Source organism: Triticum urartu, chromosome 4 (assembly GCF_003073215.2).
Source record: "Triticum urartu cultivar G1812 chromosome 4, Tu2.1, whole genome shotgun sequence".
Classification (NCBI taxonomy): Eukaryota; Viridiplantae; Streptophyta; class Magnoliopsida; order Poales; family Poaceae; genus Triticum; species Triticum urartu.
In genome coordinates, this window is record NC_053025.1 from 175,589,878 (window position 1) to 175,603,885 (window position 14,008).

Sequence of the window (14,008 nt, forward strand, 5' to 3'; positions counted from 1 at the left end):
GACCAAAAAGATCCATGTGAAGCAGCTCGAGTGGCCTCCTTGTGGTCATGATGTTCTTCACGGGATGTCTTCCTCCGACCTGTTTACCTGCTTGACAAGCACTGCAAAGTCTATCCTTATCAAATATGACATCGTTAACTCCAAGGATATGATTTCCTTTAATAAGCTTGTCAAGGTTTCTCATGCCAACGTGACCTAGTCGTCTATGCCACAACCAACCTTTTGAGGATTTAGCAACAAAGCAAGTTTTAGGTTGTGCCTTTTTAGAGAAATCGACAATGTAAAGATCACCTCTACGCATACCCGTAAAGACCATTTTATGATTGTCTCGACGAAATACTTGGCAATCTACCTCAGTAAATAGGACATTCAAACCGAAATCAGCAAGTCTAGATACTGAAAGTAAGTTGTAGCCAAGAGATTCAACGAGCATGACATTTTGAATGGAACTATCATGTGAGATGGCCACCTTACCAAGGCCAACCACTTTACCCTTTGAATTATCACCGAAGGTGACATATTTTCAAGGGCCGTTGTTTTCAGCAAGCTCACGAAACATCTCTTCATCTCCGGTCATATGATCAGTGCATCCACTATCAAGAACCTATTCCTTTCCTCCTGATTCATATCCCCGAAGATTTGCCATAAGACCAAAATGTCTCATTGCATTATCAAGATCGGAGTCACTGTCATCATCATCATCATCATAATATTCATGTTCATCATGATCTTGTGACTCATCATTTCCTAGAGAGGGTAATTCATTAGATAAATGATCAAAGTGGTTACTTTTATGAATTCTTATAGCTTTGAGTATGATATCATTAATGATTCCAACATCTCCTTTAGCATGCTTAAGATTGGCAAGTTTAAGAAGACATTTACCAAAACTAGGATCACTAGAGTTCATCTTACTCAAGGCAATAGTTTTATGGAGAATTTCATCCAAAGTTTTTAAGGAATGATTGGGAAACCGTTCCTCAAGAAATTTCCATATAGTATAGGCGCAATTTTGAGTAGGAAAACTATCAATCAAATCCTTGGGCAATCCTCTAATGGTGAGCTCAATAGTTCTAAGATTGCGAATCATGTCAATATCTTCATCTAGGGTAGGATGCAAGGGATCAATATGGGGTGCACAAGGGCTAGCAATATACTTGTTCAAATGATATTGATTGAAGATTACAAGCATCTCATTTTTCCACTCATGAAAATACTTTCCATCAAGAATAGGCACTCTATGTCTAAGACTCCCTAGAGTAGACACATCCATCTTCCTCCAATGGTGATTAAGCCAAGGCAATGGAGACCAAAGCTCTAATACCACTTGTAGGATCTAGAAGTAGATATGTCTAAAGGGGATTAGACACTTAGTGCTAAAGTTGCAATTTTTAATCTTTTTCGGTTTAAGTGGAGTTTAGGCACAATTTCAACACACACAATACATATCAAGCAAGCATGCAAAGAGTATATGAGCAGCGGAATGTAAAGCATGCAACTTGCAAGAATGTAAAGGGAAGGGTTTGGAGAATTCAAACGCTATTGGAGACACAGATGTTTTTCCCGTGGTTCGGATAGGTGGTGCTATCCTACATCCACGTTGATGGAGACTGCAACCCACGAAGGCAACGGTTGCGCGAGTCCACGAAGGGCTCCACAGGGGGGCAACGGTTGCGCGAGTCCACGAAGGGCTCCACCCACGAAGGGTCCACGAAGAAGCAACCACCCACAAAGGGTCCACGAAGAAGCAACCTTGTCTATCCCACCATGGCCATCGCCCACGAAGGACTTGCCTCACTAGCGGTAGATCTTCACGAAGTAGGCGATCTCCTTGCCCTTACAAACTCCTTGGTTCAACTCCACAATCTTGTCGGAGGCTCCCAAGTGACACCTAGCCAATCTAGGAGACACCACTCTCCAAGAAGTAACAAATGGTGTGTAGGTAATGAACTCCTTGCTCTTGTGCTTCAAATGATAGTCTCCCCAACACTCAACTCTCTCTCATAGGATTTGGATTTGGTGGAAAGAAGATTTGAGTGGAAAGCAACTTGGGAAGGCTAGAGATCAAGATTCATATGGTAGGAATGGAATGTCTTGATCTCAACACATGAGTAGGTGGTTCTCTCTCAGAACATATGAGTTGGAATGATGTGTGTGTTCTGATGGCTCTCTCACTGAATGAGAAAGAGGTGGAGGGGTATAAATAGCCTCCACACAAAATCCAACCATTACACAGTTTTCCAATCTCGGTGGGACCGAATCAATAAACTCGGTCAGACCGAAACTGTAAACCTAGTGACCGTTAGTGATTTCGGTGGGACCGACTGGATCAACTCGGTGGGACCAATGTGCTAGGGTTAGGGTAAATCCAAAACTCGGTTTGACCGATTACTCAAACTCGGTGGGACCAATTTGGGTAATAAGTGAAACTGAGATTTGGTCAAGCAAACTCGGTGGGACCGATTGCATATCTCGGTGGGACCGAGAATATTGCAATGGGTAACAGAGAGTTTGCAAGCCCATCTCGGTGAGACCGAGATCCCATCGGTGAGACCGAACTGATTAGGGTTTTGGCAGTGGCTTATGACAAGTGAAACTCGGTGGTGCCGGATAGGAAGAATCGGTAGGACCGAGTTTGGCTTAGGGTTTAGGTCATATGTGAAAGTGGGAAAGTAGCTGAGGATTTTGGAGCATATCATTAAGCACATGAAGCAAGAGGCTCATTAAGCAACACCTCATCCCTCCTTGATAGTATTGGCTTTTCCTATGGACTCAATGTGATCTTGGATCACTAAAATGTAAAAGTGAAGAGTCTTGAGCTTGAAGCTTTAGCCAATCCCTTGTCCTTAGCATCTTGAAGGAGTTCCCACAACCTTTAGTCCATGCCACTCCATTGTTGAACTTATCTGAAACATGCTAGATAGAAGTGTTAGTCCAACAAGAGATATGTTGTCATCAATTATCAAAACCACCTAGGGAGCACTTGTGCTTTCAGTATAACCTGAAAGTTTGCAGTCGTCGGCTTCCGCCCCCACGCATATAATGCGGGGGTGTTCGCAAAATATGCATATCCACACTTGATCCAACGTCTTGGTCCGTTAAGGAGGTGATAGCGTAGCGAACGAGGCAATTAGACTATATTGCTTTAACACTTTCACTTAGCCATAGGAGTTTGACAGTGGGGCTACTATATAGCCCCTGGTACTTCTGCGCTCGTTCGAATACGGGGCGCGTACGTACATGACCGGGAAATGGTCCTTCATTAATGCAGAGGAATCACAAAGATTCTGATGAGTCATCGAGTGGTTGACCAGTCTCTCGCTATATCATGACAGTCAGTTTTCGGCTTTCTCTACTGAGGTGCTCATCCGGATGAACCAGGGCACAATCGCAGTAGTTCTCCCAGTGCTACCTTAGCCGATATAACGGAACGTAAGGTACCAAAATGTGGGAGCCAGGCAAACCCAACATTTGACCAAAGAAATGATTCGGAACTGATGCATATAGGGCCAAACTCGCGACACCGAACACTCCCTAAGGTGTTCGGTCTTTATAACATATACCGGGCTAAACAATGCCCTTAATAAGAAACCCCATGTGTCCAGGTATGTGCAAAATCCTGGCGTGGCCACATGCCAATAACACCAACATCCTTCTCAGTTGTGTGAAGTATCCGGAGGATGTGAGCAACAAGAGACAGTAAAAAAGGTTTACGCAGGGTCTTGATCTAAAGAGAAACCTTTGGGCGGGTCCCTGCTACACGTCTGCACCTGTGTCTCCATTGTGCCGTGTCCTAGACGGGTGTAGCACGATTGTCATCTGCAAAAGGAAAGATCTTAGGTGAAAGTTGCCGTGCCAAAAAAAAGAATGGTTATTATCAATGATCTATCAAAATTCAAGAGAAACCAAGTTGAGCCGGGCTGGCCCTGATTGCACGCGGGAAGCCCCTGGTATCGTTTTATGAGGGTTCGAAAACCAATCTCATGTAAATATGATGGAATGCCGGATTCGGCTAACTGTGTTTGTGGTCTTGACGACCTTCCATTTTTTCTGGTTGGTGAGGCCGTCTAGTTTGCGGCTGTTAGAGCCGCCGCGTCCTCATCCGTACGTAAAAAACGTTCGATATTTCCGCTAACTGTGATGATGCCACGTGGACCGGGCATCTTGAGCTTGAGAAAAGCATAATGCGGTATTGCGTTAAAACGAGCGAAAGCCGGCCTTCCGAGTAGTGCTTGATAATCACTTCGGATGTGAGCGATGTGAAAAGTTAACATTTCGCTTCGGAAGATATCGGGAGAACCGAATACCACCTCTAGTAGTAGAGAGCCCGTACAGCGGGCCTCTTGGCCTGGTATTACTCCCTGGAAGGTAGTATTACTGTGGCTTATTTGTGTTGGGTCTATCCCCATTTTGCGGACTGTGTCCTGATATATCAGATTTAGATCACTGCCGCCATCCATGAGGATTGTGAAATGGTACCCATTTATTATTGGGTCTAACACCAAGGCCGTCAGTCCTTCGCGCCGGATATTTGTATTGTGATCCCTGCGATCAAAAGTGATTGGGCGGGCCAACCAGGGGTTGAACCTAGGAGTGACGGGCTCTATGGCGCGTGTGCATCGGAATGCGTGATTGCTTCTCCTCTTTGTCACATGGATCATGTTTACTATTTTAACCTATGGTGGGAACTTTTTCTGTCCTCCGGCGTTTTGGTGGCGAGGTTCATCTTCGTCTTTGCTTGGTGTCTCTTCCCCTTTGTGTTCGGCATTTAGCTTACCGGCCTGCTTGAAGACCCAACATTCTCTGTGGGTATGATTTGCAGGTTTGTCTGGGGTGCCGTGAATCTGACAGAGTTTGTCAAGAATTTTGTTTAGGCCAGATTGTCCTTCTCTGCTGCCTTCGAAAGGCTTTTTCTGCTGACCTGGTCGGGAGCCCCTGAATCCGGCATTTATTGCCATGTTATCTGGGCTACCTTCTTTATTTTGACGCTTGATTTTGTTGCGTCGGGGTTTACCATTGCCATCCCTGACTTCGGATGTGCTTGCGTCGTTGGTGCTGCTACGGGCCAACCAGCTGTCCTCGCTCGCACAAAAGCGGGTCATGAGGCTTGTTAGGGCTGCCATTGTTCTAGATTTTTCTTGATCGAGGTGTCTGGAGAGCCATTCGTCTCGGACGCGGTGTTTAAAAGATGCTAAAGCTTCCGCGTCCGGACAGTCGACAATTTGGTTCTTCTTGGTGAGGAACCTGTTCCAAAGTTTTCGGGCGGACTCTCCGGACTATTGGATTATATGACTTAAATCGTCTGCATCCGGAGGTCGGATATAAGTCCCTTGAAAATTGGCCCGAAAAGCGTCCTCGAGCTCCTCCCAACTTCCAATCGAGTTTTCGGGGAGGCTTTTCAGCCAGTGCCGAGCTGGCCGTTTAAGCTTGAGGGGCAAGTATTTAATGCCATGGAGATCGTCTCCACGAGCCATATGAATATGGAGGATGAAGTCCTCTATCCAGACTGCAGGGTCTGTGGTTCCGTCATACGCCTCTATGTTCACCGGTTTGAATCCCTCTGGGAATTCGTGATCCAACACCTCATCAGTGAAACATAAGGAGTGTGCGGCGCCCATGTATTGGGATGCGCCATGGTGTTCGGACAGTTGTAGTATTCGGTGTTGGTTGTGTACCGTAGCGCGCTTCCTAGATCCATATAGATAGATCTGGTCATGCCGGATTTTTGACGCAAGTTCTCACGTAGATCGTGTGTTGACTTATGCGTGACTTTGTTAGTGGCTCTATCGCGTTCGCAGGGTGGTGGATCCGACCGGTTGGCCGTATCACTTTTCGGCTGTATGGGCTCTAAGGCCTCGTCGTCGAATTCCGGTAATAGCTTGCGCTTTGGATAGCTATTTTTATGGTAACTTCCACCATACTTTGTTACTTTGTTCCACTTGTTGTTGAGCGTATCTTGTGCAACCTTGAGCCTTTGCTTCTGTTTCTTCAGGCTCCTCGCTGTGGCAATAAGCCTTCTGCGGAGGTTCTCTTGCTCCAAGTGTGTTTCTGGGATGATGCGTGCATCTTCGTCCGGACTGCTTTCTTCCCCAGACGGGGTTTGATGAGGCTTATCCTTGGTGTCATCGTGTTCGGATGTCGGATCCGTACTATGTTTGCAGTTTGCATCTTAATCATTTTTTGCCACCGGGGTGGTGCAGTTGTCGTTTCTTCCAGAGTCGAGTGGACTATTATTCCCTCTTGCGCTGTTATCGCTGTTTTTGCTATGGCGGGACTTAGGGCGGCGCCGCTAACGTCGGCGCTTGGGTTGCTTGGAGGGTGCATCCCCCGCTGTCTCTTCGCCATTGCCCTCTCTGGGTGTATCCACCATGTATACGTCATGTGATGAAGTGGTGGTCCGGCGCCTTGTGGGCGGTGGTTCCTGTTTGTCTCCGGCCTCGTCGTCCATACCGTCGATGTCTTCGGAGTCGAAGTCAAGCATGTCTGTTAAGTTGTCGACAGTGACTACTAAGTGGGTGGTGGGTGGGCAATGAATTTCTTTGTCGTCCGCATCCCATTCTAGCCGGACATAGTTCGGCCGAGGTTCTCTTGACAGGGAGAGGGACCTTAATGAATTTAGCACATCTCCGAAAGGTGAGTGCTGAAAGATATCCGCGGAGGTGAACTCCATGATCGCCCCCCAGTCGGACTCGACAGGCACGGATGTGAGCGGCTCAGAGTCCATGGCCGGAGATGAATCCAGTGTTTCGGCGACACGGCTCTCGTAAGGGGTGAAGTCAGTATCCGGCTCTATCGCCACTGAGAGTGCGGCCTCCATGGTGGGGTCCATCCCTCCACTCTCGGATGGCGCGACTTGTGTCCGGATTGAAGGCCGGAGTGGTTGCGGATGCGATCTCCCGGACATCGTCCGATGGCAGAGTTACGTCATGCTCATCGCGACTGTGCGGCATGTCCGACATGGGCTCGAATCCGTTGAAGATCAAGTCTCCGCAGATGTCGGCCGTGTAGTTCAAGTTTCCAAATCTGACCTGATGGCCAGGGGCGTAGCTTTCAATCTGCTCCAGATGGCCAAGCGAATTGGCCCGCAGAGTGAAGCCGCCGAATACGAAGATCTGTCCGGGGAGGAAAGACTCACCCTGGATCGCATCGCTAGCGATGATCAAAGGAGCCATCAAGCCTTGCGGTGACGACACAATGGAACTCTCAATGAAAGCACCAATGTCGGTGTCAAAACTGGCGGATTCGGGTAGGGGGTCCTGAACTGTGCGTCTAAGGCGGATGGTAACAGGAGGCAGGGGACACGATGTTTACCTAGGTTCGGGCCCTCTTGATGGAGGTAATACCCTACGTCCTGCTTGATTGTTCTTGATGATATGAGTATTACAAGAGTTGATCTACCACGAGATCAAAGAGGCTAAACCCTAGAAGCTAGCCTATGGTATGATTGTATGTTGTCCTACGGACTAAAACCCTTCGGTTTAGATAGACACCGGAGGGGGCTAGGGTTACACAAGGTGGGTTACAAAGGAGGAGATATACATATCCGTATTGCCTAGCTTGCCTTCCACGCCAAGTAAAGTCCCATCCGGACACGGGACGAAGTCTTCAAACTTGTATCTTCATAGTTCAACAATCCGGCCAAAGGATATAGTCCGGCTGTCCGGAGACCCCCTAATCCAGGACTCCCTCACTCCCACTCACTTCTTTCGAGAGAAACTACTTCTGTAGAAAGGTTCCATTCTTGGCAACAAATATTGCCTTCGGATCTGTGGTATAAGGTGTACCCAATTGTTTCCTTAGGGTATCCTATGAAGACGCACTTCTCCGATTTGGGTTCGAGCTTATCAGGCTGAAGCCTTTTGACATAAGTGTCGCAACCCCAAACTTTAAGAAACGACAGCTTAGGTTTCTTGCCAAACCATAGTTCATACGGTGTCGTCTCAATGGATTTAGAGGGTGCCATATTTAACATGAATGCAGCTGTCTCTAATGCATAACCCCAAAATGATAGTGGTAAATCAGTGAGAGACATCATAGATCGCACCATATCTAATAAAGTACGGTTATGACGTTCGGACACACCATTTCACTGTGGTGTTCCAGGTGGCGTGAGTTGTGAAACTATTCCACATTGTTTTTGTCAGATGTGGGGTTCCGGCAAACCCTTAAGGTTCGAACACTGGGGTGCGCGTGAAGTCTTTCCTTCCCGCTGATCTACGCCCTAGCTCGCTAAGATCTCGCGGACGAACTCGACGAACTCGCAGCATAGAAAGACACGAGGTTTATACTGGTTCGGGTCACCATTGTGGTGTAATACCCTACTCCAGTGTGGTGGTGGTGGATTGCCTCTAGGGCAGACGATGAACAATACAAGGGAAGAACAACCTCCTAAGGTTGAGGTGTTCTTGTGAGTAGGCTCTCGATCGGGTTGGATCAAGCTAAGGTGAGATGAGATGAGATGTGATCAGATGCCCCTACTATGGTGGCTAGCTCTACTTATATAGGCCCTGGTCCTCTTCCCAAATATCGAGCGGGAAGGGAGCCAACAACGGTGGGCCAATTTGAAGGGGGACATCTAGTACAAGCTATCCTGACAAAAGTGGTATTCGCGGAGCAAAAAACCACCATACGCAAAGGCTCCCTCTCCTAGGCTCCCCCTAGGTGACCACCGCCGGTGGCCGCTCCGGCCCTGGCGGCCACCCTCCTTACCGCCGGTTGCCACTCCGGCGCCGGTGGCCACTGCCCTCCTGCCACTTGTCACCCCGAGGGTGGCAGCCACCAACCAAACTCTGGTTTCCTTGTGGGAAGAGTTGCTGCTACGATGGCCATGGACCCCCCTTCACTCAACTTTTCTCGAGGTAAATATTTTCAACTCTCAATGAGGCAAAAGTTTGGTCATCCAGTGGTGTTTTCGCCTGGTTTTCGTCAACGTGGGTTCACTTTGGTGGTTTCCTTCTGCCGTGCTCGCTTTTGGTTGGATTGTCACACGGTTAGTATCACGTTGCAAGCATGTTTTTGGCAGATATCCTCAAGGTTTCCGTGTGCTTCACCTCAAGGACAGAACGTTCAAGTTCTCTATTGCCTCAAAAGCAGTGGGATTTGAGATCTATAATCATGGCCGGGTAGTTGAAAAGGACTTTGAGTTAGTTTTCAATCTTTGGGGTTTTGGAGGACCTAATTGGCTACGTGAAGAACAACTTTTCTATCATGAGGAAGAAGCTTCTTGGACTAGAGTCGCTAGGGGATCGCGTCCGCGATCAGTCACCGGCAGAGTCTCCGGCGATCAACTCCGGCAGTCAGTTTTTGCTCGTCTGGCGAATTTTCCGACCACCAGCAATAATGTGGCCACAAACTTTAATGTGCCCTTAATGCCCAATATTACCCCCTCAGGAGAGGATCACGCAGTGACTGCAGCGGGCGGGAATCTGGGTCGTTCAAATAACTCGTTTCAATGCTATGCGTGTGGCGAGATGGGCCACTTTGCTTGAGAGTGTCACAACATTCGCCTTCCTGGGCTCTTCCCTTCTCTGAGGTTTGCTACTTTCCCCAGCCCACCAAATGAGGCCTGGGACTTGGATGCGGTCCAGGACTGGTTTAAGTCCATTGGCCCGACCCGCGACCCTTCGCTAGTTTCCTCTTTTCGCGAGCTCTGTATGGGATCTTTTCCTAATTTTTAGCCTCGTCTTGCACTTGCCTCCTCAACTTCTCCGCACTGCTCCTCTGTTTCACCACATTGCTCAAACTCTGCTCCAGTCACCTTGAGCTTGACTCCGCCGGCGAGTGCTCGTTCTGCGGTTCCGATGGCCAACATTCCAATCGACCCGCGTCCTTTCGTGCCACATGGCTTCAACATTCAGCAGGTCCCTGGCCGCAATGGGGTGGCTAGGGTGGTGTTGCCGCAGCGTCCTCGTCGCCATGAAGATTGGGCGATTGCGACCATCCATCCTCTCCCCGCCGATGCTCCATTCCCCAATGTAAGATATGTTCTTGAGGAGTTTATTGTTGAACATAGGCAGTTGGGGTTGAGAGACATTCAGCGCTACCAGTTCGGAGAAGCCTATGTTCGGCTCACGAGGGTTAGGGGCAGGGATAAGTTGGTGCTAGATAGTCCTCATGAATTTGGTGATGTGTTTATTACTTTTGTGAAGCATGATGAGGGCAGAAACCACAGGAGGGTTCACTTCAATAGAACTATTTGGTTGCTTATGACGGGAGTTCCGTTTGATTTCCGTAACACCGAAGATTTGGCCTGTGCTGTTAGTAAGTTTGGCCGCATGATTTCCTGGGACAAGGAGGATGATCACATGGGGCGTATTGTAGTCAAGGAAAGAGTTATGAACTTAGATATCATCGCAAAAAGTATGCGTTGGTCTGAAGGGGATGAATTTGAGGAAGATGGCTGGTCTTCCTCCATTGAAGTGCTGGCAAGTGAGCTCCTAGGTGGAGGCCCTGCAGATGAGGATCCTATTCCTCCTGCCAATGTGGACCCACATCCTTTAGCTAAAGATGCTGAGCCTGCTCATGGTTTTCATGATGATGCTGTCAACAACAATGATATGGATGTTCAGATTGCAGAGAATTGGGATAACTGGGAAGAGAATCAGCAGAATCACCAGAATGCTGATCTTGAGGATCTATTGGATGCTGTGCAGCAATAAGAAATGGCCTGGGCAGATGAGGAAGAACTGCTTCCTGCACCTAGCAATAATAGTTTATCTTCGAACATTTCTTTCTCCGAAGGAGACAACACAAATATGCTTTTGCCCTCTGTTGCAGTGGAGATTATTCCTCCTAGTGATGCAATGCCTACTATTCTTCATCCCCCTGCCATGGTGCTTGCTAATGGGCTGCAGAACATAATTCAAGCCTATCAGTCAGATGATGAGGAACCTCCTTTATTGCAAGAGAACATCCAGGATGATGCTTTGGTTGGTGCTGTTATGCATGATCAAGTTCATGCAAAGGTTGTTGCAGACCAACTGCAACATGCTGCTTCCACTTCTCATGAAAAAAATGCTCTTGCTGATGTCTCTGCATCTATTGATGTGGATCCTGCCCCACATGTACTGCTGGAAGTTACATTGGAGCCTGCTTTGGTTTCTGTTCCATCTTTGGATGCTGTGTTAATTGTTGAACAAACTAAACCTTCACTTGCTAGTGGATCTTCAAATGAAGTTCTGGCCTGTAGTCCTGAACATGTTAACACTGCTAGAGGAAGCTTGCAGCCAGTGGAGAACCTTGAGGATCTTCAGTCAGGGATCCAAGGTAATTGGGTTAATCAAATAAATGAACACTTTAGCATGGCACCTTCTCTTCTTGGTTTGAAAAGTATTCAGATGGCTGCTGCTAACAATGATCATTCTATTTCTAAAGAAGGCATGCTACTGTGGAAACATCACTTTAAAGAGCAATCTTTGGAAAGCAGGAGCTCTTTCTCTACGAACATTCCTGTAAGTTGGTTTAACTTTATTGTTCACCTGCTTCTGTCCCCTGATAAGTTTGCCTGGACTGTCAATATGTTAAAATCTGGAATGTGGGAGCTGTTCACTGCTGTAGAGAATATGGATCAAGCCATTATGTTTCACATACCTGACAAGTGTCCTACCTCTCATGCACCTATTTGTCAGGCCATGGAGGAAGAGACCTAGGTCAAGGGCAAAGAAAATATTGGAGTGGCTGCCAATATGTAGGATGTGGAGTCCTAGGCACTGCCGCAGCCTTTTGGACAAGATAACTTGAGGAAGAGAAGAAATGGAAAGACTCCACTAGTGGAAACAGAGGTAAGGAGAAGTGATAGAATTAAGAAAGACAATGCTAGTTACAAGAGAAACTCCTGCTCTAATAATAATTGTCTACCTTGCAATGCTGTCCCTCCCATCATACAAAAATCAGTTGTTAAAAACCTCACTGCCTCTTTCTGTAAGGTTGCTGAGGGGGAGCTGGAGGACAAGCTGGCCAAGAAGCCCAAGAGAAGGCAAGAGGAAATTTTGGACAAGGTGCCCTTGGCCAAAGGAGAAGGACATACCTCCAACTCTGCATAATGTTTATGCCCCTTAATTGGAGTACTGTGTGGAGGGTGTGTGTATGTGGTTTCACTCCTAGTTTGGAACTGCTTTTGAATGATGTAAGACTTGGATATTGGCACTTTATGAACCGTGTATGTCTGGTGATGTACTTATTAGTACCTCTATGCTTTATGATTGGCTGCTTTGCTGGATATGTGCTGAGCTATGGATCAGGGCATTGTGCAAGTTTCTTTTATGTTTGGATGATCAAGTGCTGGTGCTTGATCTCTGGTACAAAATAATTATGTGTTTCCATGAATAACACAAACAGAAGCTGGAATATTCTCAATTGGAACATTAGAGGAATAAATTCTGAGGACGAATGGTTGGCCTTAAGGCAGAAAATTGATGAGAGTGACTGCAATATTTTGTGTCTTCGAGAAACCAAGAGAGAGACTTTTGACACAACTTACATAAAAAATTTCTGCCCTTCCAGACTTAATAAATTTGCTTTCCTGCCCTCTGTTGGAGCTTCTGGGGGTCTCCTTGTGGCTTGGAATGGCTCTCAGTTCTCTAGAGAAGTCATTGAACAAAATAGGTTTTCACTTTCAATACAATTTACCAGTCTGCTCTCTAATCAGTCTTGGATTCTTTCTAATATTTATGGGCCATGTGATCCACAAGACAAAATTGAGTTTATTAACTGGTTCCTGAATATTCACATGCCAGATGATGTTGACTGTTTTCTAATGGGAGACTTCAACCTTATGAGAGCACCATCAGATAGGAACAGACCTGGTGGAGATGTTAATGATATGCTTATGTTTAATGAGGCAATCGGTAATCAAGGTTTAGTTGAATTACCTTTGCATGGCAGAAAGTTCAGCTGGAGTAACATGCAGCATGATCCTCTGTTGGTAAAACTTGATTGGTTTTTCACTTCTGCTTCTTGGATGACTAATTTTCCAAACACAATTGTGCTACCTCTTGCAAAGCCTATTTCAGATCATCTGCGCTGTGTAATAAAAGTTGGTACTTCTATCCCAAAGGCAAGAGTGTTCAGGTTTGAAAACTATTGGCTTCAACATTCTGACTTTAAGCAGGTAGTTGCCAATGCTTGGAATATTCCAGTTGGAAATCTTGATGCTGTCAAAACTTTGAATGCCAAGTTTAAAAACTTAAGAAGAGCTTTGAAACTGTGGGCTAAATCCTTGTCATGTCTGAAAACTCAAATTGCAAAGCTAAATGAGCTCATCTTCCTGTGGGATCTCTTTGAAGAATTTAGATAGTTGGACATTCAGGAATGGAATTGCAGGGCTATTCTTAAAGAACATCTGCTTATTTTGTTGAGGAATCAAAAGATTTATTGGAAGCAAAGAGGGAAAATCAAGGGGGTGAAGTTTGGAGATGAGAACACAAATTTTTTTTTCACACTAAAGCCTCAATTAACTACAGGCATAATCATATTGCTGTACTCCAAAATGATGACCAAGTTGAGGTATCTGATCATGCTGGGAAAGCTGCAATACTATTGGAAACTTACAAAAAAAGATTGGGCACATCTCAAAAAACCTCAATTCATTTTGATCTAGTTTCCTTGTTTGGGCAGAGAAAAAATTCAGATATTTTTGATAAACTTGAATTACCTTTTACTGAAGAGGAAATTGATGCTGTGGTCAAAGATCTTCCAACAGACAAATCACCAGGCCCTGATGATTTTAACAATGAATTTCTCAAGTCTTGCTGGGACATTATTAAGGGAGATGTGCTCAAATTCATATATGATTTCCATGCAGGGCAAATTTCTCTTGAGAGCTTAAATACTTCATACATTACCCACATTCAAAAGGGGAGTACTCCCTTGACAGCAAATGATTTTGGGCCAATCTCTTTACTAAATTGCTGTCTGAAGCTTGTCACTAAGCTGCTGGCAAACAGGTTGCAGAAGGTGATTCTCAAGTTGGTTCACATCAACCAATGTGGTTTTCCTAAAGAAAGATCTA